At 45.6% G+C, this 26,996-nt stretch overlaps 1 pseudogene; it reads left to right on the forward strand.

Annotated features, from left to right (window-relative positions):
* Positions 1-26,996, forward strand: part of LOC135513594 (F-box/LRR-repeat protein 17-like) — a 558,551-nt pseudogene that overhangs the window by 309,807 nt on the left and 221,748 nt on the right.

Genomic DNA, 26,996 nt, shown 5'->3' on the forward strand with positions numbered 1-26,996 from the left:
TCACTGCACCTCTGCTTCTCCAATTATCATGGGGGCAGTGCCCCAGACGATCCAGAACAGGAAAGGTTCCTTATGAGGACAATATGAGGTCATGAAGGGTCAGAAGTGAGATCATGAAAGAATGACCTCAGGAGTGAAGGTCATGTAAAATGCAAAACTGATAAACTTACCAATGAAAATGTTCTAAAGCTTCAAAGATGTTTAGCAATTGCATAGGAACATGTCAAACTCAAGCCCATTCAATCTGGCCAGCGGGTTGTTGGAGTAAAAAGTATTTATTTTAGATTGACATTGAATTGACTAAAACAAAATTGAAAAGGTGTGTTAATTGATAATAGACCTACATTTCAGGTCTATTCACTCTTTCCGAGTGCTAACAGTCATCTAGTCTCTTCTCTCTGTCCAGCGTGCAAACAGTCATCTGTAGTCTCTTCTCTCTGTCCAGCGTGCAAACAGTCATCTAGTCTCTTCACTCTGTCCAGTATACTAACAGTCATCTGTAGTCTCTTCACTCTGTCCAGCGTGCTAACAGTCATCTACAGTCTCTTTACTCTGTCGAGTATACTAACAGTCATCTGTAGTCTCTTCTCTCTGTCCAGCATGCAAACAGTCATCTGTAGTCTCTTCTCTCTGTCCAGCGTGCTAACAGTCATCTACAGTCTCTTTACTCTGTCGAGTATACTAACAGTCATCTGTAGTCTCTTCACTCTGTCCAGCGTGCTTACAGTCATCTATAGTCTCTTTACTCTGTCGAGTATACTAACAGTCATCTAGTCTCTTCACTCTGTCCAGCTTGCTAACAGTCATCTACAGTCTCTTTACTCTGTCATCTGTAGTCTCTTCACTCTGTCCAGCGTGCTAACAGTAGTCTCTTCACTCTGCTTAGTCATCTGTAGTCTACAGTCATCTGTAGTCTCTTCACTCTGTCCAGCGTGCTTACAGTCATCTATAGTCTCTTCACTCTGTTCAGTGTGCTAACAATCATCTATAGTCTCTTCACTCTGTCCAGCGTGCTTACAGTCATCTATAGTCTCTTCACTCTGTTCAGCATGCTAACAGTCATCTGTAGTCTCTTCTCTCTGTCCGGCGTGCTAACAGTTATCTAGCCTCTTCACTCTGTCCAGCGTGCTAACAGTCATCTACAATCTCTTCACTCTGTCCAGTTTACTAACAGTCATCTAGCCTCTTCACTCTGTCCAGCGTGCTAACAGTCATCTGTAGTCTCTTCACTCTGTCCAGCGTGCTAACAGTCATCTACAGTCTCTTTACTCTGTCAAGTATACTAACAGTCATGTAGTCTCTTCACTCTGTCCAGTGTGCTAACAGTCATCTAGTCTCTTCACTCTGTCCAGTGTGCTAACAGTCATCTAGTCTCTTCACTCTGTCCAGTGTGCTAACAGTCATCTAGTCTCTTCACTCTGTCCAGCGTGCTAACAGTCATCTAGTCTCTTCACTCTGTCCAGCGTGCTTACAGTCATCTATAGTCTCTTCACTCTGTCCAGTTTACTAACAGACATCTGTAGTCTCTTCACTCTGTCCAGCGTGCTTACAGTCATCTATAGTCTCTTTACTCTGTCCAGTTTACTAACAGACATCTGTAGTCTCTTCACTCTGTCCAGCGTGCTTACAGTCATCTATAGTCTCTTTAATCTGTCCAGTTTACTAACAGACATCTGTAGTCTCTTCACTCTGTCCAGCGTGCTTACAGTCATCTATAGTCTCTTTACTCTGTCCAGTTTACTAACAGACATCTGTAGTCTCTTCACTCTGTCCAGCGTGCTTACAGTCATCTATAGTCTCTTTACTCTGTCCAGTTTACTAACAGACATCTGTAGTCTCTTCACTCTGTCCAGCGTGCTTACAGTCATCTATAGTCTCTTTACTCTGTCCAGTTTACTAACAGACATCTGTAGTCTCTTCACTCTGTCCAGCGTGCTTACAGTCATCTACAATCTCTTCACTCTGTCCAGTTTACTAACAGACATCTGTAGTCTCTTCACTCTGTCCAGCGTGCTTACAGTCATCTACAGTCTCTTTACTCTGTCGAGTATACTAACAGTCATCTGTAGTCTCTTCACTCTGTCCAGCGTGCTTACAGTCATCTATAGTCTCTTTACTCTGTCCAGTTTACTAACAGACATCTGTAGTCTCTTCACTCTGTCCAGCGTGCTTACAGTCATCTATAGTCTCTTTACTCTGTCCAGTTTACTAACAGACATCTGTAGTCTCTTCACTCTGTCCAGCGTGCTTACAGTCATCTATAGTCTCTTTACTCTGTCCAGTTTACTAACAGACATCTGTAGTCTCTTCACTCTGTCCAGCGTGCTTACAGTCATCTACAATCTCTTCACTCTGTCCAGTTTACTAACAGACATCTGTAGTCTCTTCACTCTGTCCAGCGTGCTTACAGTCATCTACAGTCTCTTTACTCTGTCGAGTATACTAACAGTCATCTGTAGTCTCTTCACTCTGTCCAGCGTGCTTACAGTCATCTACAGTCTCTTTACTCTGTCGAGTATACTAACAGTCATCTGTAGTCTCTTCAATCTGTCCAGCATGCTTACAGTCATCTATAGTCCCTTCACTCTGTTCAGTGTGCTAACAATCATCTATAGTCTCTTCACTCTGTCCAGTGTGCTAACAGTCATCTGTAGTCTCTTCTCTCTGTCCGGCGTGCTAACAGTCATCTAGCCTCTTCACTCTGTCCAGCGTGCTAACAGTCATCTACAGTCTCTTCACACTGTCCAGTTTACTAACAGTCAACTAGCCTCTTCACTCTGTCCAGCGTGCTAACAGTCATCTATAGTCTCTTCACAATGTCCATTGTGCAATCAGTCATCTAGCCTCTTCACTCTGTCCAGTGTGCTAACAGTCGTCTGTAGTCTCTTCACTCTGTCCAGTGTGCTAACAGTCGTCTGTAGTCTCTTCACTCTGTCCAGTGTGCTAACAGTCATCTGTAGTCTCTTCTCTCTGTCCGGCGTGCTAACAGTCATCTAGCCTCTTCACTCCATCCAGTGTGCTAACAGTCGTCTGTAGTCTCTTCACTCTGTCCAGTGTGCTAACAGTCATCTGTAGTCTCTTCACTCTGTCCAGTGTGCTAACAGTCATCTAGCCTCTTCACTCCATCCAGCGTGCTAACAGTCATCTACAGTCTCTTTACTCTGTCCAGTATACTAACAGTCATCTGTAGTCTCTTCACTCTGTCCAGCATGCTTACAGTCATCTATAGTCTCTTCAATCTGTCCAGCGTGCTTACAGTCATCTATAGTCTCTTCAATCTGTTCAGCGTGCTAACAATCATCTATAGTCTCTTCACTCTGTGCAGTGTGCTATCAGTTATCTAGTCTCTTCACTCTGTCCAGCTTGCTAACAGTCATCTACAGTCTCTTTACTCTGCCTCTTCACTCTGTCCAGCTTGCTAACAGTCATCTACAGTCTCTTTACTCTGTCCAGTATACTAACAGTCATCTGTAGTCTCTTCACTCTGTCCAGCATGCTTACAGTCATCTATAGTCTCTTCAATCTGTTCAGCGTGCTAACAATCATCTATAGTCTCTTCACTCTGTCCAGTGTGCTAACAGTCATCTGTAGTCTCTTCTCTCTGTCCAGTGTGCTAACAGTCATCTGTAGTCTCTTCACTCTGTCCAGTGTGCTAACAGTCATCTGTAGTCTCTTCTCTCTGTCCGGCGTATGAACAGTCATCTAGCCTCTTCACTCTGTCCAGTGTGCTAACAGTCGTCTGTAGTCTCTTCACTCTGTGCAGTGTGCTAACAGTCATCGAGTCTCTTCACTCTGTCCAGTGTGCTATCAGTCATCTAGTCTCTTCTCTCTGCCCAGCGTGCTAGCAGTCATCTAGTCTCTTCACTCTGTCCAGTGTGCTAACAGTCAACTATAGTCTCATCACTCTGTCCAGTGTGCTAACAGTCGCCTAGCCTCTTCACTCTGTCCAGCGTGCTATCAGTCATCTAGTCTCTTCCCTCTGCCCAGCGTGCTAGCAGTCATCTAGTCTCTTCACTCTTTCCAGTGTGCTAACAGTCAACTATAGTCTCATCACTCTGTCCAGTGTATGAACAGTCATCTATAATCTCTTCACTCTGTCCAGTGTTTTAACAGTCATCTATAGTCTCTTCACTCTGTCCAGCGTGCTAACAGTCAACTATAGTCTCATCACTCTGTCCAATGTATGAAAAGTCATCTATAATCTCTTCACTCTGTCCAGTGTTTTAACAGTCATCTATAGTCTCTTCACTCTGCCCAGCGTGCCTACAGTCATCTAGTCTCTTCATTCTGTCCAGTGTGCTAACAGTCATCTGTAGTCTCTTCTCTCTGTCCGGCGTATGAACAGTCATCTAGCCTCTTCACTCTGTCCAGTGTGCTAACAGTCGTCTGTAGTCTCTTCACTCTGTGCAGTGTGCTAACAGTCATCGAGTCTCTTCACTCTGTCCAGTGTGCTATCAGTCATCTAGTCTCTTCCCTCTGCCCAGCGTGCTAGCAGTCATCTAGTCTCTTCACTCTTTCCAGTGTGCTAACAGTCAACTATAGTCTCATCACTCTGTCCAGTGTATGAACAGTCATCTATAATCTCTTCACTCTGTCCAGTGTTTTAACAGTCATCTATAGTCTCTTCACTCTGTCCAGCGTGCTAACAGTCAACTATAGTCTCATCACTCTGTCCAATGTATGAAAAGTCATCTATAATCTCTTCACTCTGTCCAGTGTTTTAACAGTCATCTATAGTCTCTTCACTCTGCCCAGCGTGCCTACAGTCATCTAGTCTCTTCATTCTGTCTGGTTTGCTAACAGTCATCGGAATGAAAGTAAGGCAGTCAGGGAGCATTGAAAATGTACATTTCTGATTACGGCCGTCCGGACTTCTGTGAATGCCAAATGCGGCCTGTGGTGAAAATGAGTTTGACACCCCTGGCATAGAGCCTTACCTAAGCATCTAAAACATTGTTGGTGCAATTCACCCCATCCACCATCCTTCCCCTCTATTTTGTAGCTCTTTTCTTCCTGGATTTTCTGTTTTGGAACATGCCAGAGAGTCTATGTGGTGCTTGTGATGCCTGGCTTGTACATGTTGAAATGACTTCATAGAAAACTAAATGTATCGTAAAATGATGAGACAGAGTGTTGTTCTACTTAGGTGGTCTCTCTCTCTCTTAACCCCCCTCTCCATATCTCCATACTCTCTCTCCCCATTGCTCCCACTTCCTCATCTATCGCTTTCTCACCCTTCTCTTTTCATGAACCCACGCCTCTCTCTGGCTAAGGAACTATAGAAAGAGAGAAGTTTATGGACCTGCCATATAAGAGTAGCCAAAAGTGTATAGCCAGACCACAATACCCCTTCCTATTCTCCATCCAGATTGTGTGCCTGTCTCTCTCTCTCTACTTAATGGAACACCAGTAGTCAGCTCCCTTTCTTTCTGAGCTCTACAGAACTCTTCTTATGTGGCAATATCAATGCACTTTCATGGCTCTAACTTTATTGAATTTAGATGGTACGTTATATGCATACAATTTTATATTTTAATGTGTGATATCCACTGCATTGCTTTCACCAATACCGGATCAATGATGACTTCCGGGAAGAGAGTAAGGAAATATGTAGCCTATTTCTGCAGTATTAAAACAGTTACTTATTATGAAGCCATGTGTGGTCTAGAGTCTTACTGCTTAGTTCCAACTCTGCAGCCCATAGATCAACTTCTCACAGCCCAGTTTTCATCCACTGCATTGAGAAACACTGATGTTAATGAACCAGTATCCATCTCACAGAGCCGCAGCACACAGCGCCCTGGAGAAGGAACATTCATTCTGATTGTGATCACACATCAGAGACATACTTCCTGTAATTACAGCCACACAGTGTAATTGAAGTATCTGCACTCCGTCATAGTAGTGGGAAAATTACACGCTAGAATATGACTTGTTTCTCCGTCCCCTAGAATTTGTAGTATTTTTTATCCTCTCTCCTTCTCTCCATCCCTCTCTCGTTCGCCATCTGTAGGCCCTCTACTCTTTTCTATTTTTACCAACGACCTGCCACTGGCAACAAAGAATGTGGGTCCATGTATGCTGATGATTCAATCATATATGCATCAGCAACCACAGCTCATGAAGTCACTGAAACCCTTAAGAGTTGCAGTCAGTTTTGGAATGGGTGGCCAGTAATAAACTGGTCCTGAACATCATTAAAACTAAGAGCATTGTATTTGGTACAAATAATTCCCTAAGTTTTAAACCTCAGCTGAATCTGGTAATGAATGATGTGACTATTGAATAAGTTGAGGAGACTAAATGACTTGGTGTTTCCTTAGATTGTAAACTGTCTTGGTAAAAACATATAGATTCAATGGTTGTAAAGATGGGGAGAGGTTTGTCCGTTATATAGACATGCTCTGCTTTTTTTACACCACACTCCACAAAACAAGTCCCACAGGCTCTAGTTCTGTCTTACCTTGATTATTGACCAGTCATAATGTATGGTCAAGTGCTGCAAAGAAAGACCTAGTTAAGCTGCAGCTGGCCCAGAACAGAGTGGCACGTCTTGTAATCAGAAGGCTAATATTAATACTATGGATACCAGTCTCTCTTGGCTGAGAGTTGAGGACAGGCTGATTGCGTCACTTCTTGTTTTTATGAGAAATATCAATGTGTTGAATTTTTTTTTTGCATAGTCAATTTACGCACAGTGCTAACACACACACTTACCCCACCAGACATGCCACCAGTGGTCTTTTCACAGTCCAGAACAAATTCAAGGAAACATACAGTATTATACAGAGCCATGAGTGCATAGAACTCCCTTCCATCTTATATAGTGCAAGTGAACAGCAAACCTGGTTTAAAAAAAACAATAAAGCAACACCTCATGGCACAATGACACTCCCCCATGTGACCTACTTGTTGTGTGTATGTACTGACATTTAAATACGTTACAACCTTATTCTAAAATTGATTAAATTGTTTTTTTCCCTTAATCAATCTACACACAATACCCCATAATGACAAAGCAAAAACAGGTTTTTAGACATTTTTGCCCCCAAAAAATGAAATGTCACATTTACGTAAGTATTCAGACCCTTTACTCTGTACTTTGCCGAAGCACCTTTGGCAGCGATTACAGCCGCAAGTCTTCTTGGGTATAACACTACAAGCTTGGCACACCTGTATTTGGGGAGTTTCTCCCATTCTTCTCTGCAGATCCTCTCAAGCTCTGTCAGGTTGGATGAGGATCGTCACTGCACATCTATTTTGAAGTCTCTCCGGAGATGTTAGATGGGGTTCAAGTCCTTGCTCTGGCTGGGTCCCTCAATGACATTCACAGATTTGAAGCTACTCCTGCATTGTCTTGGCTGTGTGCTTAGGGTCGTTTTCCTGTTGGAAGGTAAACCTTCGCCCCAGTCTGAGGTCCAGAGTGCTCTGGAGCAGGTTTTCATCAAGGATCACTCTGTACTTAGCTCCGTTCATCCTTCCATCAAATCTGACTCCCAGTCCCTGCCACTGAAAAACATTCTCACAACATGATGCTGCCATGAGGTTTAAGGAATTGTCCGTAGATAGGATTTTGTCAAGGCACAGATCTGGGGAAGGGTACTAAAACATTTCAAAACATTACCAAAACATTTCTGCAGCATTGAATGTCACCAAGAACATAGAGGCCTCCATCATTCTTAAAGAGAGGAAGTTTGGAACCACCAAGATTCTTCCTCGGTGGAATGTCACTGACATAACGCCAGAGTTCCTCTGTGAAGATGGGAAAATCTTCCAGAAGGACAACCTTCACTGAAGAACACCACGAATCAGGCCTTTAAAGTAGAGTGGCGAGACGGAAGCAACTCCTCGATAAAAGGCACTTGACAGACGGCTTGGAGATTGCCACAAATGGCACCTAAAGGACTCTCAGGCCATGAGAAACAGACTCTCTGGTCTGATGAAACCAAGATTGAACTTTTTGGCCCTAAATGCCAATCTGGAGGAACCATGGCACCATCCCTACGGAGAAGCATGGTGGTCCCTTGGTTTTTGCTCTGAAATGCACTGTCAACTGTGGGACTTTATATATACTGGTGTGTGCTTTTCCATGTCCAATCAATTGAATTTAATACAGGTGCACTTCAATCAAATTGTAGAAACAGCTCAAGGATGATAATTAAAAATAGGACGCACCTGAGTTCAATTTGGAGTCTCTTAGCAAAGGCTCTGAATAGTTATATGAATAAGGTATTTAAGTTTTTCTTTTGTGCACATTTTATAAATTTGCAAACATTTCTAAAAATCTGTTTTCGATTCATCATTATGGGTTATTTTGTGTAGATTGATGAGGAAAATATTTGATTTAATCCATTTTAGAATAAAGCTGTGACCTAACAAAATGTAGAAAAAGTCAAGGGATTTGAATACTTTCCGAATGCACTGTATATGTAACTGCTAGGTACAAACACTACATGTTAATGTTTTTAAATGTCTGTAAATTGTAAAGTATTTTCTTCTGTAATGTATATTCTGTTATTTGTCGGACGCCAGTATGACTAGCTGTCTCCATTGGTGTCGACTAATGAGGATCTTAATAACTCAAATCAAATCCCCCTCTCCTTTTCCATCCATCCCAATCTCCTTCTCCATCCATCCCCATCTCCTTCTCCATCCATCCCCCTCTCCTTCTCCATCCATCCCCCTCTCCTTCTCCATCCATCCATCCCTCTCCCCTTCTCCATCCATCCAAGCTCTAGTTTATGTAGGTAAACAGTCCATTAATGACAAGATGAAACTTGTCGTCTTTTCAGATGTTGTACAAGTGCTGGTAACATTATTTTGTCCTTTCTACGCTGAATGAATGACATCTCCCCAGTCCCAAAGAAGAGAAAAACAAGGAAACAGAAACTAAGATCTCTGTAGCTTCCCTTCACAGCCTGTTTATCATGGACCAACATCGCACTGTCCTTCTTACATCTGAACACACACACCATTCCGTCAGGTCTTATCAGTGTCTGCCCACAGGGCACTGCCCGACCCTTCTTGAGACACTAAGACATGGGCAAGAGAGATGTTATGGGGTGTGGGTGGATGATGTTGCTTCACAGAAGCACAGTATGTGTTTACAGTTGTGGGGGGAGGGGTAGTTGCAATAGTAAACTTTTAAGAAGAAGAGACAGGAGATGCTGGAGTGGGCCAATCTGTTCATGTGATTTTTCGTAGTGAAACCCAGGTTGTTTTTTGTTGGTGAAGTGTGATTGGTTCTCTATTTAGGGAAAATTCAGTGGTCAAAAACGTTAATGAATTAATGAATGCATGAATGAATGAAAAGCCCAAACCGAGCCAAACATTTAAGGCCCCTGACAGGTTTTGAGGTGCTATTTATGATAAATGATCTCACCCCTCTCTTCTGCTCTGTTGGCTAACTGTGTGTCTTTACCGTCACCCCAGCCAGTTGTCTCCCACACAAAGGTTGCATCCTAAATGGCATCCTATCCCTTATGCAGTGCATTACTTTTGACCAGGGCCCATTGCACAAAGCCTGCTGGAAGCAGAGATGATGGTGGGCATTCATGTGTTCAGTTATGAGTCCATGGGCTCAGCTTTGAGCAGGCCGGATGATAAGGGTCTGGAATCACCACGGCCATATTCCAACATGATAAACAACCCCGCTCAACACAAAAGAAATGTGAATCTCATTTTAACGATGAACACTGGAGCTAGAGGGAGAGCTGGAGCTAGGCATGCTGGGAATGGAAGGCCTCCAGCCAGGTCCTAGATGCTCCAGCAGACCCTCTCTCTCTGTATGAGCCTGCATAAAATCCACAGACTAATTTAATATATGGACAGAAATACAGTTAAGTAAAAGTGTGGATGTATTGATGGTGAATTATACCTGTCTGGCAGCATACATACAATACAGTAACTGTTTGTGTGGGGTATTGACAAAGAAATGTACAAGCAAAATGTTCCTTTATTAATAAATCCTTTTGTGACTAGGGGGCAGTATTTTCATTTTTGGAAAAATAACGTTCCCGTAATAAACGGGATATTTTGTCAGGACAAGATGCTAGAATGCTTAGGATAGAAAGCACTCTAAAGTTTCCAAAACTGTAAAAATATTGTCTGTGAGTATAACAGAACTGATGTTGCAGGCGAAAGCCTGAGAAAAATCCAATCCGGAAGAGCCTCATGTTTTGAAAGCGTTGCGTTCCAATGTGTCCCTATTGAGCAGTGAATGGACTATCAACCAGATTACTCTTTCTCTGTATTCCCGAAGGTGTCTACAGCATTGTGACGTAGTTTTACGCATTTATGTTGAAGAATACCCGTAAGCGGCTACATTGCGCAAGTGGTCACCTGATGGCTCCCATAGTGACTCTCGCGTAAAATACAGAGGTAGCCATTATTCCAATCGGTCCTACTGTAAAACTAATTGTCCCGACGGATACATTATCGAATAGCTATTTGAAAAACACCTTGAGGATTGATTATAAACAACGTTTGCCATGTTTCTGTCGATATTATGGAGCTAATTTGGAATATTCTTCGGCGTTTTGTGACTGCAATTTCCGGGTGATTTCTCAGCCAAAAGTGAAGAACAAACGGAGCTATTTCGCTGACAAAAATAATATTTTTGGAAAAAAGGAATATTTGCTATCTAACTGGGAGTCTCGTGGGTGAAAACATCTGAAGCTCATCAAAGGTAAACAATTTAATTTGATTGCTTTTCTGATTTCCGTGACCAAGTTACCTGCTGCTCGCTGGACAAAATGCTATGCTAGGCTATCGATAAACTTACACAAATGCTTGTCTAGCTTTGGCTGTAAAGCATATTTTTAAAATCTGAGATGACAGGGTGATTAACAAAAGGCTATATTTCATTTGTGATTTTCATGAATAGGAATATTTTCTAGGAATATTTATGTCCGTTGCATTATGCTTATTAATTAATTAGTATCAGGCGATGATTACGCTCCCACATGCGGGATGGGTAGTCACTAGAGGTTTATTGAAGTGTATTTGAATTGTATTTGACCTCGAAAAAGTCTACATTGTTGCTAATAAGCACTTAAAGGGCAACACTCTGCTCCTTTTCAATAAGAATTTATATCAACAGATTTATAAATCTTTGTAATGTTGTAGTTTTTCCAGGGAACAACATTCTAAGACCAAAGGCCAAACAATAATCCTACAAACCTGTTTCTGAAAACAGTATTTTAGTACATCTCAGTCTTGGCTTTGTTTCTCAGTCTTAAAGAGAGAACATAGTTATAGTTATTGTGATGGTACTGAACAGGCATTTCCTGTAACAATGACAACAATGACGACCATTTCACTGTCCATCCATTTGGCCTGTGTTATTCCATCTCCAGATAATTTCCCTTCTTCGATGTTGAAAGACTCCCTGGGGTATGTTGAATATTTTACATTCAGTTCTATTAGTCCAAGGAAAAGAAAGTCTTCTAGCTTTTGTTAACATCTCAATGTTGCAAGAAGTCTGAGACAGAGGTATGGATTTATGGGTGAATGTAAACTAAATGTACTGCAATAAAAATTCAGAGAAAGCGGTTCCCTCAGAAGTATAAAATCCTGACTTCATCTCCTCCTTTCCTCTCCTCTCCTCCTATCCTAGTGCGCTCCGCCCCTTCCATTTCATTCAGCCTGAAGACAGCTACAGACCAGCAACGTCTCTCCACAGTCTTTTATGAGTTCACCCTTTTCCAGACCTTGAACCACTTTTCTTTATACATTTCATGCTTAACTCTTTTTTTCTCTCTACCTCAAAAATCATTATTTTCTATTTTCCTGCTGCCTTTGTGTGAGGGGATGAAACGCTGCTGCGTGTGTGTGTGTTGGTCTACAGTACAGTACATCGAGCCATTCTACTGTTTCGCTCCTTTCTTCCTGCTCCATTGTGGCTTGCTGCTAAAGAGAAGCGCTACACATGGCTGTTGCCTGACTGTCTGTCTGCAGGCTTTGTGATAATAGGGAGCGTTTGTCCTCACAACTATTGTTGTTTTTATTTCTCAGCCTGCCTGTCTGGATTATCTGGTCACACTGTGAAGGAGTAGATTAGATCCACTTCTTTGGCACGTACACACTCTCTTTCCCTCCTTCCCTGCTTCCCCCTGCCTGTCTCCTGTGCTAATCCTTGTTGTAGTGTTGAGGCTGTGTCTAGGCCCAGTAAAAGTCCTGAGTAGACGTGTTTCCATTAGGGGCTTAGGCCTGTGTGTTTGGAAGGCCCCACATTCCACTGATGTAGTTCTACAGACAGCGGTGTACTGGGGACTCCTTTTTATGACGGACGTCTACAAGCTATTACATCAATAAGAATCATATGTGTGGCCGACTATATACAAAATGGTGGTTAATGCATTCTGGCTAATACCACATGGGCCACAGACTTGTATGTCAATGGATCTTTTTGTTATTTATTTATGTTTTTACCTTTATTTAACTAGGCAAGCGAGTTAAGAACAAATTATTTTTTACAATGATGGCCTACCCGGGTCAAACCCTAACGATTCTGGGCCAATTGTGCGCTGCCCTATAGGATTCCCAATCACAGCCGGTTATGATACAAGCTAAAATCAAACCAGGGTCTGTACTGATGCCTCTTGCACCGAGATGCAGTGCCTTAGACTGCTGAGCCACTCAGAATCTGTACAGCCACTGTATTCATGTGCTGTATATTCATACTGTAAAGTTCATGTTGAACAAGGGTCTGAAACAAAGTAACGTACCAAATCATTCTATTTCTAAGTGTGGCTAATTTATGTAAGCAATAAGGTTCGAGGGAGTGTGGTATATAGCCAATATACCACAGCTAAGGGCTGTTCTTATGCACGATGCAACGCAGAATGCCTGGATACAGCCCTTAGCCGTGGTATATTGGCCATATACCACAAACCCCCAGGGTCCCTTTTAGCTAAAGTTGAGTTTATATCTAACAGGGCATATTGGTCTTCTTCGTAGTAATGCTGAGCTGTGATCAGGTAGCAGTGTAACAGCACAGACATGGCTTTGAGTAGCACACTCAACTCCTCTGGGGGTACACGTACTGCTACGCAGATAAAAGCACTTTCTACGCACACACACACTCAACAAAGCACTTTTTTCTCTAGAAATTGACGTCAGTCCGAGTCCGAGTGATCGTCTCCGCTTGCTGTCTTTGTGATTTCTAACACTGGCCAGGGTTGACAAAGCGCCTGTTCGGAGATGCTCTGCATCCATTTTTGAAAAGGGCTCAGAAAGCCTTTGTACTGAATGGCAGGGATTCGTCTGTAGGGCGAATAGACAGTGACATATTGTACAACGGTGGAACAATCACCTCGGATAAAAGCATGCCCTGTGAAATTGAATTAAAACTATACTTATCACTGGCGTATCGAATGCTTTCATCACGTTGTAGACAGCAAGGTTTTGGATGTATGACTAGATACAGCTTGCATATTCATGATCTCTTGGGACTGCTTTCCTTCTGATACATATTCTATTGGAATGCTACTGACAATTTCAATGTGGAGCATTGGGCTAGTTATGATAGAAAGACGCTTTTGTTGTAATCTACTGTTCTGAAAAGAGAGAAAAGTATTTCAATGCATGTTATCACAATCAGTTGGTCAGTAACTGAACAGAACCTGGAATAATTCTAAGACTCTCCCTCACTTTTGACCTAAGTACTGAGCCCTCTCAGTGACCCCTGTTCATCACCAGTCATTCTATTATCCTATAGACGGTCAGTGTTCACCCCACATGGCCATCGACAGCAGGTGGCTGTGTGTGTGTTGTCTGTGCTGCGTGGTGCTTATTTAACTCTCTGTGTGAGCAGAGACAGGTTTATTATTGCTTACCTGGCTCAGTGTGACAGTGTGGTGACAAGGAGTCAAAATACACTCTGAACCCTGGGTGAGACACTACCATGCCCCTCCCTCGCTCTCTCTCCTTCTCTCTCTCTTTCTCTCTCTTCTTCTCTCTCTCCTACTCGCTCTCCTTCTCGCTCTCCTTCTCGCTCTCCTTCTCACTCTCCTTCTCTCTCTCCTCTCTCTCCTTCTCTCTCTTCTTCTCTCTCCTTCTCACTCTCTCTCCTTCTCTCTCCTTCTCTCTCTTCTTCTCGCTCTCCTTCTCGCTCTCCTTCTCGCCCTCCTTCTCGCTCTTCTTCTCTCTCTTCTTCTCTCTCTCCTTCTCGCTCTCCTTCTCGCTCTCCTTCTCTCTCTCCTTCTCGCTCTTCTTCTCGCTCTCCTTCTCTCTCATCTTCTCACTCTCCTTCTTGCTCTCCTTCTCTCTCTCCTTCTCTCTCTCCTTCTCGCTCTTCTTCTCGCTCTCCTTCTCTCTCTTACACACAGAGCCACGTTCCTCTCTGTTTCATTTTTTTGCTGTGTATTATGTTGTTTCCACTACTTAGTTGATGTACTTTGCAGTGTAGATATCTCTCTCTCTCTCTTTCCTTTTCTGTTTTTGTCTTTCCTTTTCTCTGTATCTCGGTCTCCCTCTTTCCTTTTTTCTCTCTTCCTCCTCTTTTTTCGATGCCACTCACACAATCACTCAACTGTGGAGTATTTTTGTTGTCATGGTAACTCCTTTGATGTCCCCTTGTTGGCTATTGGGGGTTGAGGCAGTATTGGGTAGCGTTTGAACAGGTAGTCGAGCACAGGTTTCTGGACAATACTTGGCAGAGAGCATTCAAAGCCATGCTATATTCACTGATAATAGTAACACCAATGAAGACTTTTCATTTGACCTTACTGGAAAATAAAATATCACTGTTCAAACAGGATGCAAGAACAACAGTACAGAAGAAACATGCATAGAAGACTCAACTACTTATAACAGTTCAGAATCATATTCCTACACACTTCAACATTGAACTTCTAAGTCAAGTCATAAGTGAAACCATAGTAATGCCTACATTGACCTTACCCCACCAGCTGCATTGCTTCTAGCGAGGGACTTGTGTTTTGAGTTATCACGTCACATGACCTAGATTTGAACCTTTATTTTAAGCCTTTTTCAGAAATGATAATTACACAAAAAATGTAGGCAATTGTCTGAGGATGGTGCTGGACCATCTAACATAAAAAAAGGGGACAGTTTTTTGAAAAAGCTTGAAATAAAAAATCGAGGTCATGTGACATGTTTGTGCCAAACACAGGGCTCTACTCATAGCACCAGGACTACTAGCATTAATAGCATTCATATAACAGAGGTGTTGTGCACACTAAGCCCCTGCTCCATGTGAGTGTGTTAACATCTCTCTGTATCCCTTCACCAGGGCCTTTTATCATGGCTTCTCTACATGATTGAAAGAGAGTGGATCACTAATTAATGTCAGCGGGGTGTGGGCATGTGGGAACCAAGGGGAGGCAGTGTGCATCGTTGCCTCTCAATCAGGGAGAATTCTTTAATGTGACACGCACCATGACGTCCTTTATAGATGGTGGATAAATGAAGATAGTTCGCTCAGGCTCTCCCATAGACACCAATACCATAGCACCTGGGTCTGGTCTACTTAGTTCATTGACTTTCATGAAAAATCTCTCACTCTCTCTAACTTTCTACCTCTCTACCTCCACCCATACCCCAGACACTTGGGCACACAGTAACAAGCTCTCAAAGGAACCATTACACTCCTCCCTCCATCCGTTACACCTCTATCTCTGCTCCATGTGCTCATTTGTCAGCCTGTATGGTCCCTAATGCTGTAGCACTATGATGCTCCAGGGATGGTCCATTGGACTTACTGGTTCTGCCTCAGCTGCCCAGTTTGACCCATTGGACTGGTGTCTCAGTTTCTACTATTCATGTTTGATGAGATCTGAGTAGGTATTTGTCTTTTTCTCTACTATGACGACCACAGCTAGAGTGTTGTGTCTCAAGTTCCCCATTTTGACCAGAACGGCGCCACTTTTCGCAGACTAACCAAATTAGTGGAGCTTGCTTGCAGTTCAACTTGTAGAGAGACAAACATTTACAGTTTAGAATGAACATGTAACGGCCTATTTACAATGACCGCCTGACTTTTAGAGTACATGGTTCACGGTCTGGACTGCGTATCAGATCACCTCATCTGTGGTGGAGAGGGGTTTGTAAAGAGATGGAAACAGCATTAGTTTTGAGGAGGAGGATATTGTTATCTGATGGTCTAGCAATGATCCTCAATAGCCTTTTCATGGGAGCCACTGAGACACATCAAACGGCAGTCAATTTCAAGGAAGTTTTTCCCTCGATTTGGAAGATCGTTTGCAGTGGAAATGGAAAGAGAGCGAGAGGGGGGGACACAATGTAATATATAATATATAATGTTATCTATTTGGATTCAGTCCAGTGAACTAAAGCTAATGGGACCAACACATGTTGGGGGTCAGATTCCCTTAATACAGGAATATGAGAATATACCCTGTACACATTCTTGATGCTACTGTCACAGACTTTCATGTTTTCTTTTACCTTTGAGTGTTTCATTGCAATGTGTCACAAAACTAGGTGTAGCATATGGGAATATTTATCCGTGCGGTTTTTGATATGTGAGAGCAAGTGTATCGTATCAAATGAAAAGTGGAGAATCTCACATGGAGACGAAAAGGATGGGATTTGTCTCAGTTCAGATGGAAATGTGTTGTATTATCTCCCAGTGTAGTGGTGTAGTGACGCGCTCAGGTTCTCTCTGTGCTGTGTGGGGCAGAAGACAACGACTGCATCCAAAATGGCACCCTATTCTCTGTATAGTGTACTACTGCCCTACTCAATAGGCAGAACACAGGCCGGATCAGGAACCTGAACGGGGTCAATATGGTCCGCGGTTGCTGACAAATAATATAAACAATTATTATAAAACATTTTGGGAAGGGATTCGCTTGGGATTCAACTCCTGGTCTCATATGAGCAGACTAAAGACATTAAGTTATTTTAGAATTTCAAGAAATTAGCTTAAAAATGGCTAAATGTATATGCAGAATTTTTAAAATCCCGATCTGGCATTCATGTCACGCCCTGACCATAGAGAGCCCTTGTTTCTCTATGGTGTAGTAGGTCAGGGCTTGATTAGGGGGTGTTCTAGTTAAATTTTTCTATGTTGGTGTTTTGTATGGTTCTGTCACAATCGTCTGAATGAATGGACCAAGGCGCAGCGTACTTAGAGTTCAACATGTTTAATAAATATGCAACTCACCAAAAACAATACAGAAGAAAACTAAACATGATGTCCAGGGATGCTCAAAGGCAGCTACACAAAAACAAGATTCCACAAACAGATGGGAAAAGGCTGCCTAAATATGATCCCCAATCAGAGGCAACGATAGACAGCTGCCTCTGATTGGGAACCATACCAGGCCAAAAGAGAATTAGAAAACATAGATTGCCCAACCTAGTCACACACTGACAAATAGAGAATTAAAAGGATCTCTATGGTCAGTGCGTGACAGATTCCCAAATAGAGGCAACTGGTATTCGTTGTCTCTAATTGGGGATCATATTTAAGTAGCTATTTTTCCCACCTGTGTTTGTGGTATATTATTTTCTGTTTGTGCCTGTGCACCACGTATTCACGTTTTGTTGTTCATTTATTTATTTATTAATTTTGCTTTAAGTTTCACTTTTGAAATAAATATGTGGAACTCAACATCTGCTGCGCCTTGGTCCCGTTCTTACGAGAATCGTGACAATTCAAGACAAAAACTTTGCCCAACCTTGGCCTAATCTGTAGAATTGCAGAAAATTTGTTTTAAAACGGATCATTTTTGCCTCGGCCAAGAAGATGAGCGTGAAGAGTTTGAACATGTCAGGACCCGGTTTCGAACCTGGGTCTCCGGAGTGAGAAACAGTCACTTAACCAACTGAGCCACGAATAGACAGCAGAACCCAGAAGATGAGGCAGACACAGCAGTACTTAAAACGGTGTATTTAATAAAGAAAAAATCCTAAAATACAAAAAATGGCAAATCCAAAAGGTGGTAGGAAAAACACAAAAAGACCTCAAAAGAAACTCACCAAAAATAAACAAAAACAAAAAAAAGAATACCACAAGAACTTCACCCGGAATCGACAAGAGCACACAGAACACTAGGGCAGGGTGCTAACATACAAACACAGAGCACAGAACTGAGGGAAACAAAGGGTTTAAATACAATCAGGGAAAACGAGACACAGGTGCAAATAATAATGGGGATCAAGGGAAAAACATAGGGACAAAAAGCACAATGGGGACATCTACTGACCAAAACCCGGAACAACCCTGGCCAAATCCTGACAGAATCCCCCCTAGGAACGGCTCCTGACGTTCCTACCAGCTCTCTCAGGGTGGAGGACCCTGAACTGACGAATGAGGTCAGGGTCCAGGATGTCTTTGGCAGGAACCCAGGAGCGCTCCTCAGGACCGTAGCCTTCCCAGTCCACCAGATACTGCCAGGACCGCTGCACCCGGCGGGAATCCAGTATCCGGTGGGCCGGTATAAGCCGGCTGGCCTCCAATGACACGAGGCGGAGGGGAGGTCTGTCTGCCGGGACAAGGGGAGAAAAACAACAGGTTTTAACAATGACACATGAAATGTGGGATTAATCTTAAGGGATCTGGGTAAGTGTAGGCGATAAGAAACTGGGTTAACTCTCCTGGCAACCTTGAAGGGACCGATGTATTTTGGGACAGCTTGCGAGACTCCACCCGTAGAGGTAAGTCTCTTGTGGAAAGCCAGACTCTCTGGCCGGGGCGCAGGGTAGGCCCGGGACGGCGACGTCTGTTGGCTTGTTGTTGATACCTCTGTGAGGAACGCATCAGATTAAGACGGGTCTTCCTCCACATAAGCCGACAGCGTCTGACGAACCTCAAGGCTGAAGGCACTCTGACTTCTGCCTCCTGGTCCGGGAACAATGGAGGAGCATAGCCAAACTGACACTCGTGCGGGGACATACCAGTGGAGGAGGAGCGCAAGGTGTTGTGCGCGTATTCGGCCCAAACAATAAAGGATGACCATGTGGACGGGTTGTCACGAGTCATACATCGGAGGGTGGTTTCCAGCTCTTGATTCATCCTCTGTTTGGCCGTTGGACTCCGGATGGTACCCTGAAGATAGACTGGCAGAAGCCCCCATGAGTTGGCAGAAGGCCTTCCAAAACCTTGAGGCGAACTGGGGACCTCTGTCAGAAACCACATCTTGAGGAATGCCGAAGACTCGGAACACATGATTAATTACCAACTCAGCCGTTTCCTTGGCAGAAGGTAACTTAGTCAGAGGGACGAACCTGGCCGCCTTTGAAAACCTGTCGATTATGACTAGGATAGTAGTATTGCCATGGGATGGAGGAAGTCCAGTAATAAAGTCCAATGAGATATGGGACCAGGGTCTGTGGGGAACAGGTAAAGGGTGAAGGAGTCCTTGAGGGCGGAGGTGAGAAGATTTGCCCTGGCAGCACACGGGGCAGGCATTGACGAAAGTGGCAACGTCTTCTCTTATGGTAGGCCACCAGAACTTACGCTGGATGAACTCCAAGGTGCGACCTACGCCCGGATGACAGGTGAGGCGAGAGGAGTGCCCCCACAGAAGGACCTGAGTCCTCACTGCCTTGGGGACAAACAACCGATTGGCAGGGCCTCCTTTAGGGTCCGGTTCGCTAGCTTGAGCACGTCTCACGGTATCCTCAACTTGCCACGAGATCGGAGCCACAATCTTAGCAGCAGGAAGGACAGGCATGTCCGTGTCATCTCGAATGGCAGGAGCGTAGACTCGGGACAGGGCATCCGGTTTGAGATTCTTCGACCGGGCCGATAGGTGAGGATAAACTGGAATCGATTGAAGAAAAGAGACCATCTAGCTTGTCTAGAGTTCAATCGCTTCGCCTGCTGGATATACTCCAGATTTTGTGGTCCGTAAGCACTTGAAACGGGTGAGAAGCCCCCTCGAGCCAGTGTCTCCATTCCTTCAATGCCATCTTAACCGCTAGGAGTTCACGATCCCCACATCGTAGTTCCTCTCAGTCGGGGTAAGCCGGTGTGAGAGAAAGCGCACGGATGAAGCTTCTTGTCTTCACCCCTCTGAGACAGGACAGCTCCAACACCAACCTCTGATGCGTCTACCTCCACCACAAATGGTTCATCCGTAGTCGGTAGTATCAGGATGGGAGCAGAGAGGACGCGCTGCTTGAGTCCTTGGAAGGCCGTCTCAGCTTCTCTTCCCCACACAAACCTTGCATTGCCACCTTTGGTTAAAGCTGAGAGAGGAGCTGCCACCAAACTGAAGTTCTTGATGAACTTGCGGTAAAAGTTTGTGAAGCCCAGGAAACGCTGAACATCCTTAACGGATTTGGGGTGGGCCAATCCGCTACCGCCCCTACCTTCCTAGGGTCCATTTGGACTCGACCGGGTTCCACTACAAATCCCAGGAATTGTACTCGGGATGAATGGAATTCACATTTTTCCGGCTTAACGTACAGATGGCTGTCCAGGAGGCGTTTGAGTACTTGTCTGACATGCTTAGTGTGTTCTTGAAGGGAGCTCGAAAAGATGAGGATGTCATCCAAGTAAACGAACACAAATATGTTAAGCATATCCCTAAGCACATCGTTTATGAGCGCTTGGAACACCGCTGGGGCGTTGGTCAGGCCGAAGGGCATCACCAAGTATTCATAGTGACCAGTAGGCGTGTTGAAAGCGGTCTTCCACTCGTCACCAGGTCTGATCCGCACAAGATGGTATGCGTTCCGCAGGTCAAGCTTAGTGAAAACAACTGCTTCCTGGAGCAGCTCGAAGGCTGTGGCCATAAGGGGTAGCGGGTAACGGTTACGGACGGTTATGTCATTGAGTCCCCGGTAGTCGATGCAAGGACGTAATCCACCATCTTTCTTGGCCACAAAGAAAAACCCTGCTCCCGCCGGGGAGGTTGATGGACGCATGAGGCCTGCTTCCAGAGAGTCCTTGATGTAGGTATCCATAGCAGCTCGTTCGGGTGGAGATAGGGAAAAGATCCGACCCCTGGGGGGGCAAGTGCCCGGAAACAGGTCGATGGGGCAATCGTAAGATCTATGGGGTGGTAGCATGGTGGCCCTCTGTTTGCTAAACACCAGTTTGAGGTCATGGTAACACTCGGGAACTCGGGTCAGGTCGATGGATTCTAAAGACTCGGGAGTAGAACTCGGGGAATTCTGGAAAATACAAGTAGCTTGGCACGTAGGACCCCACTGCTTGATAGTGCCCACAGACATTTACATTTAAGTCATTTGGCAGACGCTCTTATCCAGAGCGACTTACAAATTGGTGAATTCACCTTATGACATCCATTGTAGATAACTAACACTATAGACACAATATAGACAACTAACACTATAGACACAATGCAGATATCTACAATGTGTCCACACTGCTAGCCATCCACACTGTGTCCACAGTGCCAGCCATCCACAACGTGTCCACACCGCCAGTTAACCAACACTATAGACACAATGCAGATAACCAACACTATAGACACAATGCAGACAACCAACACCATAGACACAATGTAGATAACACTAAAGACAATGTAGATAACTAACACTATGGACACAATGTAGATAACACTATAGACACAATGTAGATAACTAACACTGTGGACACAATGTAGATAACTAACACTGTGGACACAATGTAGATAACTAACACTGTGGACACAATGTAGATAACTAACACTGTGGACACAATGTAGATAACTAACACTGTGGACACAATGTAGATAACTAACACTGTGGACACAATGTAGATAACTAACACTGTGGACACAATGTAGATAACTAACACTGTGGACACAATGTAGATAACTAACACTGTGGACACAATGTAGATAACTGTTCCACTGGATGTCAGAAGGTGAACCCACCAACCTGCAAGCCGCTCCGGACAAGAGCGTCCGCCAAATGACCCAAATGCAATGCAATGACCATGGTGCATATTTACATTTACATTTAAGTCATTTAGCAGACGCTCCTATCAGAGCGACCCACAAATTGGTGAATTCACCTTCCGACATCCAGTGGAACAGCCACTTTACAATAGTGCATCTAAATCATTAAGGGGGGGTGGTGAGACGGATTACTTATCCTATCCTAGGTAGTCCTTGAAGAGGTGGGGTTTCAGGTGTCTCCGGAAGGTGGTGATTGACTCCGCTGTCCTGGCGTCGTGAGGGAGTTTGTTCCACCATTGGGGGGCCAGAGCAGCGAACAGTTTTGACTGGGCTGAGCGGGAACTGTACTTCCTCAATGGTAGGGAGGCGAGCAGGCCAGGCGGATGAATGCAGTGCCCTTGCTTGGGTGTAGGGCCTGATCAGAGCCTGGAGGTACTGCGGTGCCGTTCCCCTCACAGCTCCGTAGGCAAGCACCATGGTCTTGTAGCGGATGCGAGCTTCAACTGGAAGCCAGTGGAGAGAGCGGAGGAGCGGGGTGACGTGAGAGAACTTGGGAAGGTTGAACACCAGACGGGCTGCGGCGTTCTGGATGAGTTGTAGGGGTTTAATGGCACAGGCAGGGAGCCCAGCCAACAGCGAGTTGCAGTAATCCAGACGGGAGATGACAAGTGCCTGGATTAGGACCTGCGCCGCTTCCTGTGTGAGGCAGGGTCGTACTCTGCGGATGTTGTAGAGCATGAACCTACAGGAACGGGCCACCGCCATGATGTTGGTTGAGAACGACAGGGTGTTGTCCAGGATCACGCCAAGGTTCTTAGCGCTCTGGGAGGAGGACACAATGGAGTTGTCAACCGTGATGGCGAGATCATGGAACGGGCAGTCCTTCCCCAGGAGGAAGAGCAGCTCCGTCTTGCCGAGGTTCAGCTTGAGGTGGTGATCCGTCATCCACACTGATATGTCTGCCAGACATGCAGAGATGCGATTCGCCACCTGGTCATCAGAAGGGGAAAGGAGAAGATTAATTGTGTGTCGTCTGCATAGCAATGATAGGAGAGACCATGTGAGGTTATGACAGAGCCAAGTGACTTGGTGTATAGCGAGAATAGGAGAGGGCCTAGAACAGAGCCCTGGGGGACACCAGTGGTGAGAGCACGTGGCGAGGAGACAGATTCTCGCCACGCCACCTGGTAGGAGCGACCTGTCAGGTAGGACGCAATCCAAGCGTGGGCCGCGCCGGAGATGCCCAACTCGGAGAGGGTGGAGAGGAGGATCTGATGGTTCACAGTATCGAAGGCAGCCGATAGGTCTAGAAGGATGAGAGCAGAGGAGAGAGTTAGCTTTAGCAGTGCGGAGTGCCTCCGTGATACAGAGAAGAGCAGTCTCAGTTGAATGACTAGTCTTGAAACCTGACTGATTTGGATCAAGAAGGTCATACTGAGAGAGATAGCGGGAGAGCTGGCCAAGGACGGCACGTTCAAGAGTTTTGGAGAGAAAAGAAAGAAGGGATACTGGTCTGTAGTTGTTGACATCGGAGGGATCGAGTGTAGGTTTTTTCAGAAGGGGTGCAACTCTCGCTCTCTTGAAGACGGAAGGGACGTAGCCAGCGGTCAGGGATGAGTTGATGAGCGAGGTGAAGGTAAGGGAGAAGGTCCCCGGAAATGGTCTGGAGAAGAGAGGAGGGGATAGGGTCAAGCGGGCAGGTTGTTGGGCGGCCGGCCGTCACAAGAAGCGAGATTTCATCTGGAGAGAGAGGGAGAAAGAGGTCAGAGCACAGGGTAGGGCAGTGTGAGCAGAACCAGCGGTGTCGTTTGACTTAGCAAACGAGGATCGGATGTCGTCGACCTTCTTTTCAAAATGGTTGACGAAGTCATCTGCAGAGAGGGAGGAGGGGGGAGGGGGAGGAGGATTCAGGAGGGAGGAGAAGGTGGCAAAGAGCTTCCTAGGGTTAGAGGCAGATGCTTGGAATTTAGAGTGGTAGAAAGTGGCTTTAGCAGCAGAGACAGAGGAGGAAAATGTAGAGAGGAGGGAGTGAAAGGATGCCAGGTCCGCAGGGAGGCGAGTTTTCCTCCATTTCCACTCGGCTGCCCGGAGCTCTGTTCTGTGAGCTCGCAATGAGTCATCGAGCCACGGAGCGGGAGGGGAGGACTGAGCTGGCCTGGAGGATAGGGGACATAGAGAGTCAAAGGATGCAGAAAGGGAAGAGAGGAGGGTTGAGGAGGCAGAATCAGGAGATAGGTTGGAGAAGGTATGAGCAGAGGGAAGAGATGATAGGATGGAAGAGGAGAGAGTAGCGGGGGAGAGAGAGCGAAGGTTGGGACGGCGCGATACCATCCGAGTAGGGGCAGTGTGGGAAGTGTTGGATGAGAGCGAGAGGGAAAAGGATACAAGGTAGTGGTCGGAGACTTGGAGGAGTTGCAATGAGGTTAGTGGAAGAACAGCATCTAGTAAAGATGAGGTCGGCGTATTGCCTGCCTTGTGAGTAGGGGGAAGGTGAGAGGGTGAGGTCAAAGAGGAGAGGAGTGGAAAGAAGGAGGCAGAGAGGAATGAGTCAAAGGTAGACGTGGGGAGGTTAAAGTCGCCCAGGACTGTGAGAGGTGAGCCGTCCTCAGGAAAGGAGCTTATCAAGGCATCAAGCTCATTGATGAACTCTCCGAGGAACCTGGAGGGCGATAAATGATAAGGATGTTAAGCTTGAAAGGGCTGGTAACTGTGACAGCATGGAATTCAAAGGAGGCGATAGATAGATGGGTAAGGGGAGAGAGAGAGAATGACCACTTGGGAGAGATGAGGATCCGGTGCCACCACCCCGCTGACCAGAAGCTCTCGGGGTGTGCGAGAACACGTGGGCGGACGAAGAGAGAGCAGTAGGAGTAGCAGTGTTATCTGTGGTGATCCATGTTTCCGTCAGTGCCAGGAAGTCGAGGGACTGGAGGGAGGCATAGGCTGAGATGAACTCTGCCTTGTTGGCCGCAGATCGGCAGTTCCAGAGGCTACCGGAGACCAGGAACTCCACGTGGGTCGTGCGCGCTGGGACCACCAGATTAGGGTGGCCGCGGCCACGCGGTGTGGAGCGTTTGTATGGTCTGTGCAGAGAGGAGAGAACAGGGATAGATAGACACATAGTTGACAGGGTACAGAAGAGGCTACGCTAATGCAAAGGAGATTGGAATGACAAGTGGACTACACGTCTCGAATGTTCAGAAAGTTAAGCTTACGTAGCAAGAATCTTATTGACTAAAATGATTGAAATGATACAGTACTGCTGGAGTAGGCTAGCTGGTAGTGGCTGCGATGTTGACACTGCACTAATCAAGTCGTTCCGTCGAGTGTAATAGTTTCTACAGTGCTGCTGTTCGGGGGCTAGCTGGCTAGCTAGCAGGTTGATTGCGTTACGTTACCTTAAAAGAACGACAATAGCTGGCTAGCTTACCTAGAAAATCGCTCTTGGCTACACAATTGTCTTAGATACAAAGACGGCTATGTAGCTAGCTAGCTACGATCAAACAAAACAAACCGTTGTACTGTAATAGTTACTACAGTGCTGCTATTCGGGGGCTAGCTGGCTAGCTACGTTAAAAGAACGACAATAGCTGGCCAGCTAACCTAGAAAATCGCTCTAGGCTACACAATTGTCTTAGATACAAAGACGGCTATGTAGCTAGCTAGCTACGATCAAACAAAACAAACTGTTGTACTGTAATAGTTACTACAGTGCTGCTATTCGGGGGCTAGCTACGTTAGAAGAACGACAATAGCTGGCCAGCTAACCTAGAAAATCGCTCTAGACTACACAATTGTCTTAGATACAAAGACGGCTATGTAGCTGGCTAGCTACGATCAAACAAATCAAACCGTTGTACTGTAATGAATTGAAAGACCAGTCGATGTGAGGGTTATGGCTGTGAAGCCAGGGGTATCCAAGGACGAGAGGGAACTCGGAACAGGAGATCAAATGAAAGTTCATCAATTCCTGGTGTTGTGAAACTGAAAGTCGCAAGGAGGTAGTGACATGAGTGACAAGTCCAGATCCCAAAGGGCTTCCATCCAATGTAGTAACCCTCATGGGGTCACTTAGAGGTTCAGAGGGAACGCCATTCTCCTTCGCCCAGACACCATCCATGAAGTTACCTGCGGCTCCAGAGTCTACCAAGGCTTGAAGGTGAAGCTTGTGGTTGTCCCAGGAGAGGGTGACTGGAATGAGCAGACGGGAGTTGGACGGATGGGAGGAGGTTATGTTTCCCGTTACAGTTCCCCCGGTCTGTACGGGACAGAGCGTTTCCCTGGAGCCCGGGACACGTGGAACGGAAATGGCCCGGTTTGCCGCAATATAGACAGCGTCGCTCCTCATCCGGCGGTCTCTCTCAGCCTGGGAGATGCGTCCAATCTGCATGGGTTCCGGTGGAGCCAGCGATGATAAAGGTGGGGACTCGGAGCTGGGACTGATAGGGGCTAGAGGTCTACGGTTGAGTTCTCTCTCTCAGACGCTGGTCAATGCGTGAGGCCAACTTGATCAGGGACTCGAGATTGTCCGGTGGTTCCCGAGTGGCCAGTTCATCTTGGATAGTGTCGGAAAGGCCTTTCAGAAAGCACACCGTGAGCGCCTCGTTGTTCCAGCCACTCGCTGCTGCCACCGTGCGGAACTGGATGGCATAGTCCGTCACGCTGCGCCAACCTTGATGGAGAGTCAGGAGCTGTTTGGCTGAGTCAGAACCACTGCTTGGGCCTTGAAACACTCGTTTGAATTCCTCAGCAAAGGCAGAGTAGCTGGCACAGCAGGAACTATGGGCATCCCACACAGCAGTAGCCCAGGCCAGGGCTTTTTCCGACAGCAGGGTAATGATATATGCGATCTTAGACCGGTCGGTGGGAAACGACGAGGGTTGCAGCTCAAAGGAGAGAGAACATTGAGTGAGAAAGCCTTTACAAGCACTTGGATCACCTGAGAACCATTGGGGAGGTGGAAGACGAGGTTCAGCCAGGGGGTTAACTGCCATGGGTACGTGAACCTGAGGTACTGGGACGGAAACTGTTGCCGGGGTAAGTCGATCAGATATTTGCTTAATGGAAGTCAGCATCTCCGACAGAAGATGAGAATGTCTAGCCATTAAGGCCTCTTGCTGAACCAGGGCGGCTTCGTGGCGTTGGACAGTC

Source organism: Oncorhynchus masou, chromosome 25, assembly GCF_036934945.1.
Source record: "Oncorhynchus masou masou isolate Uvic2021 chromosome 25, UVic_Omas_1.1, whole genome shotgun sequence".
Lineage (NCBI taxonomy): Eukaryota > Metazoa > Chordata > Actinopteri > Salmoniformes > Salmonidae > Oncorhynchus > Oncorhynchus masou.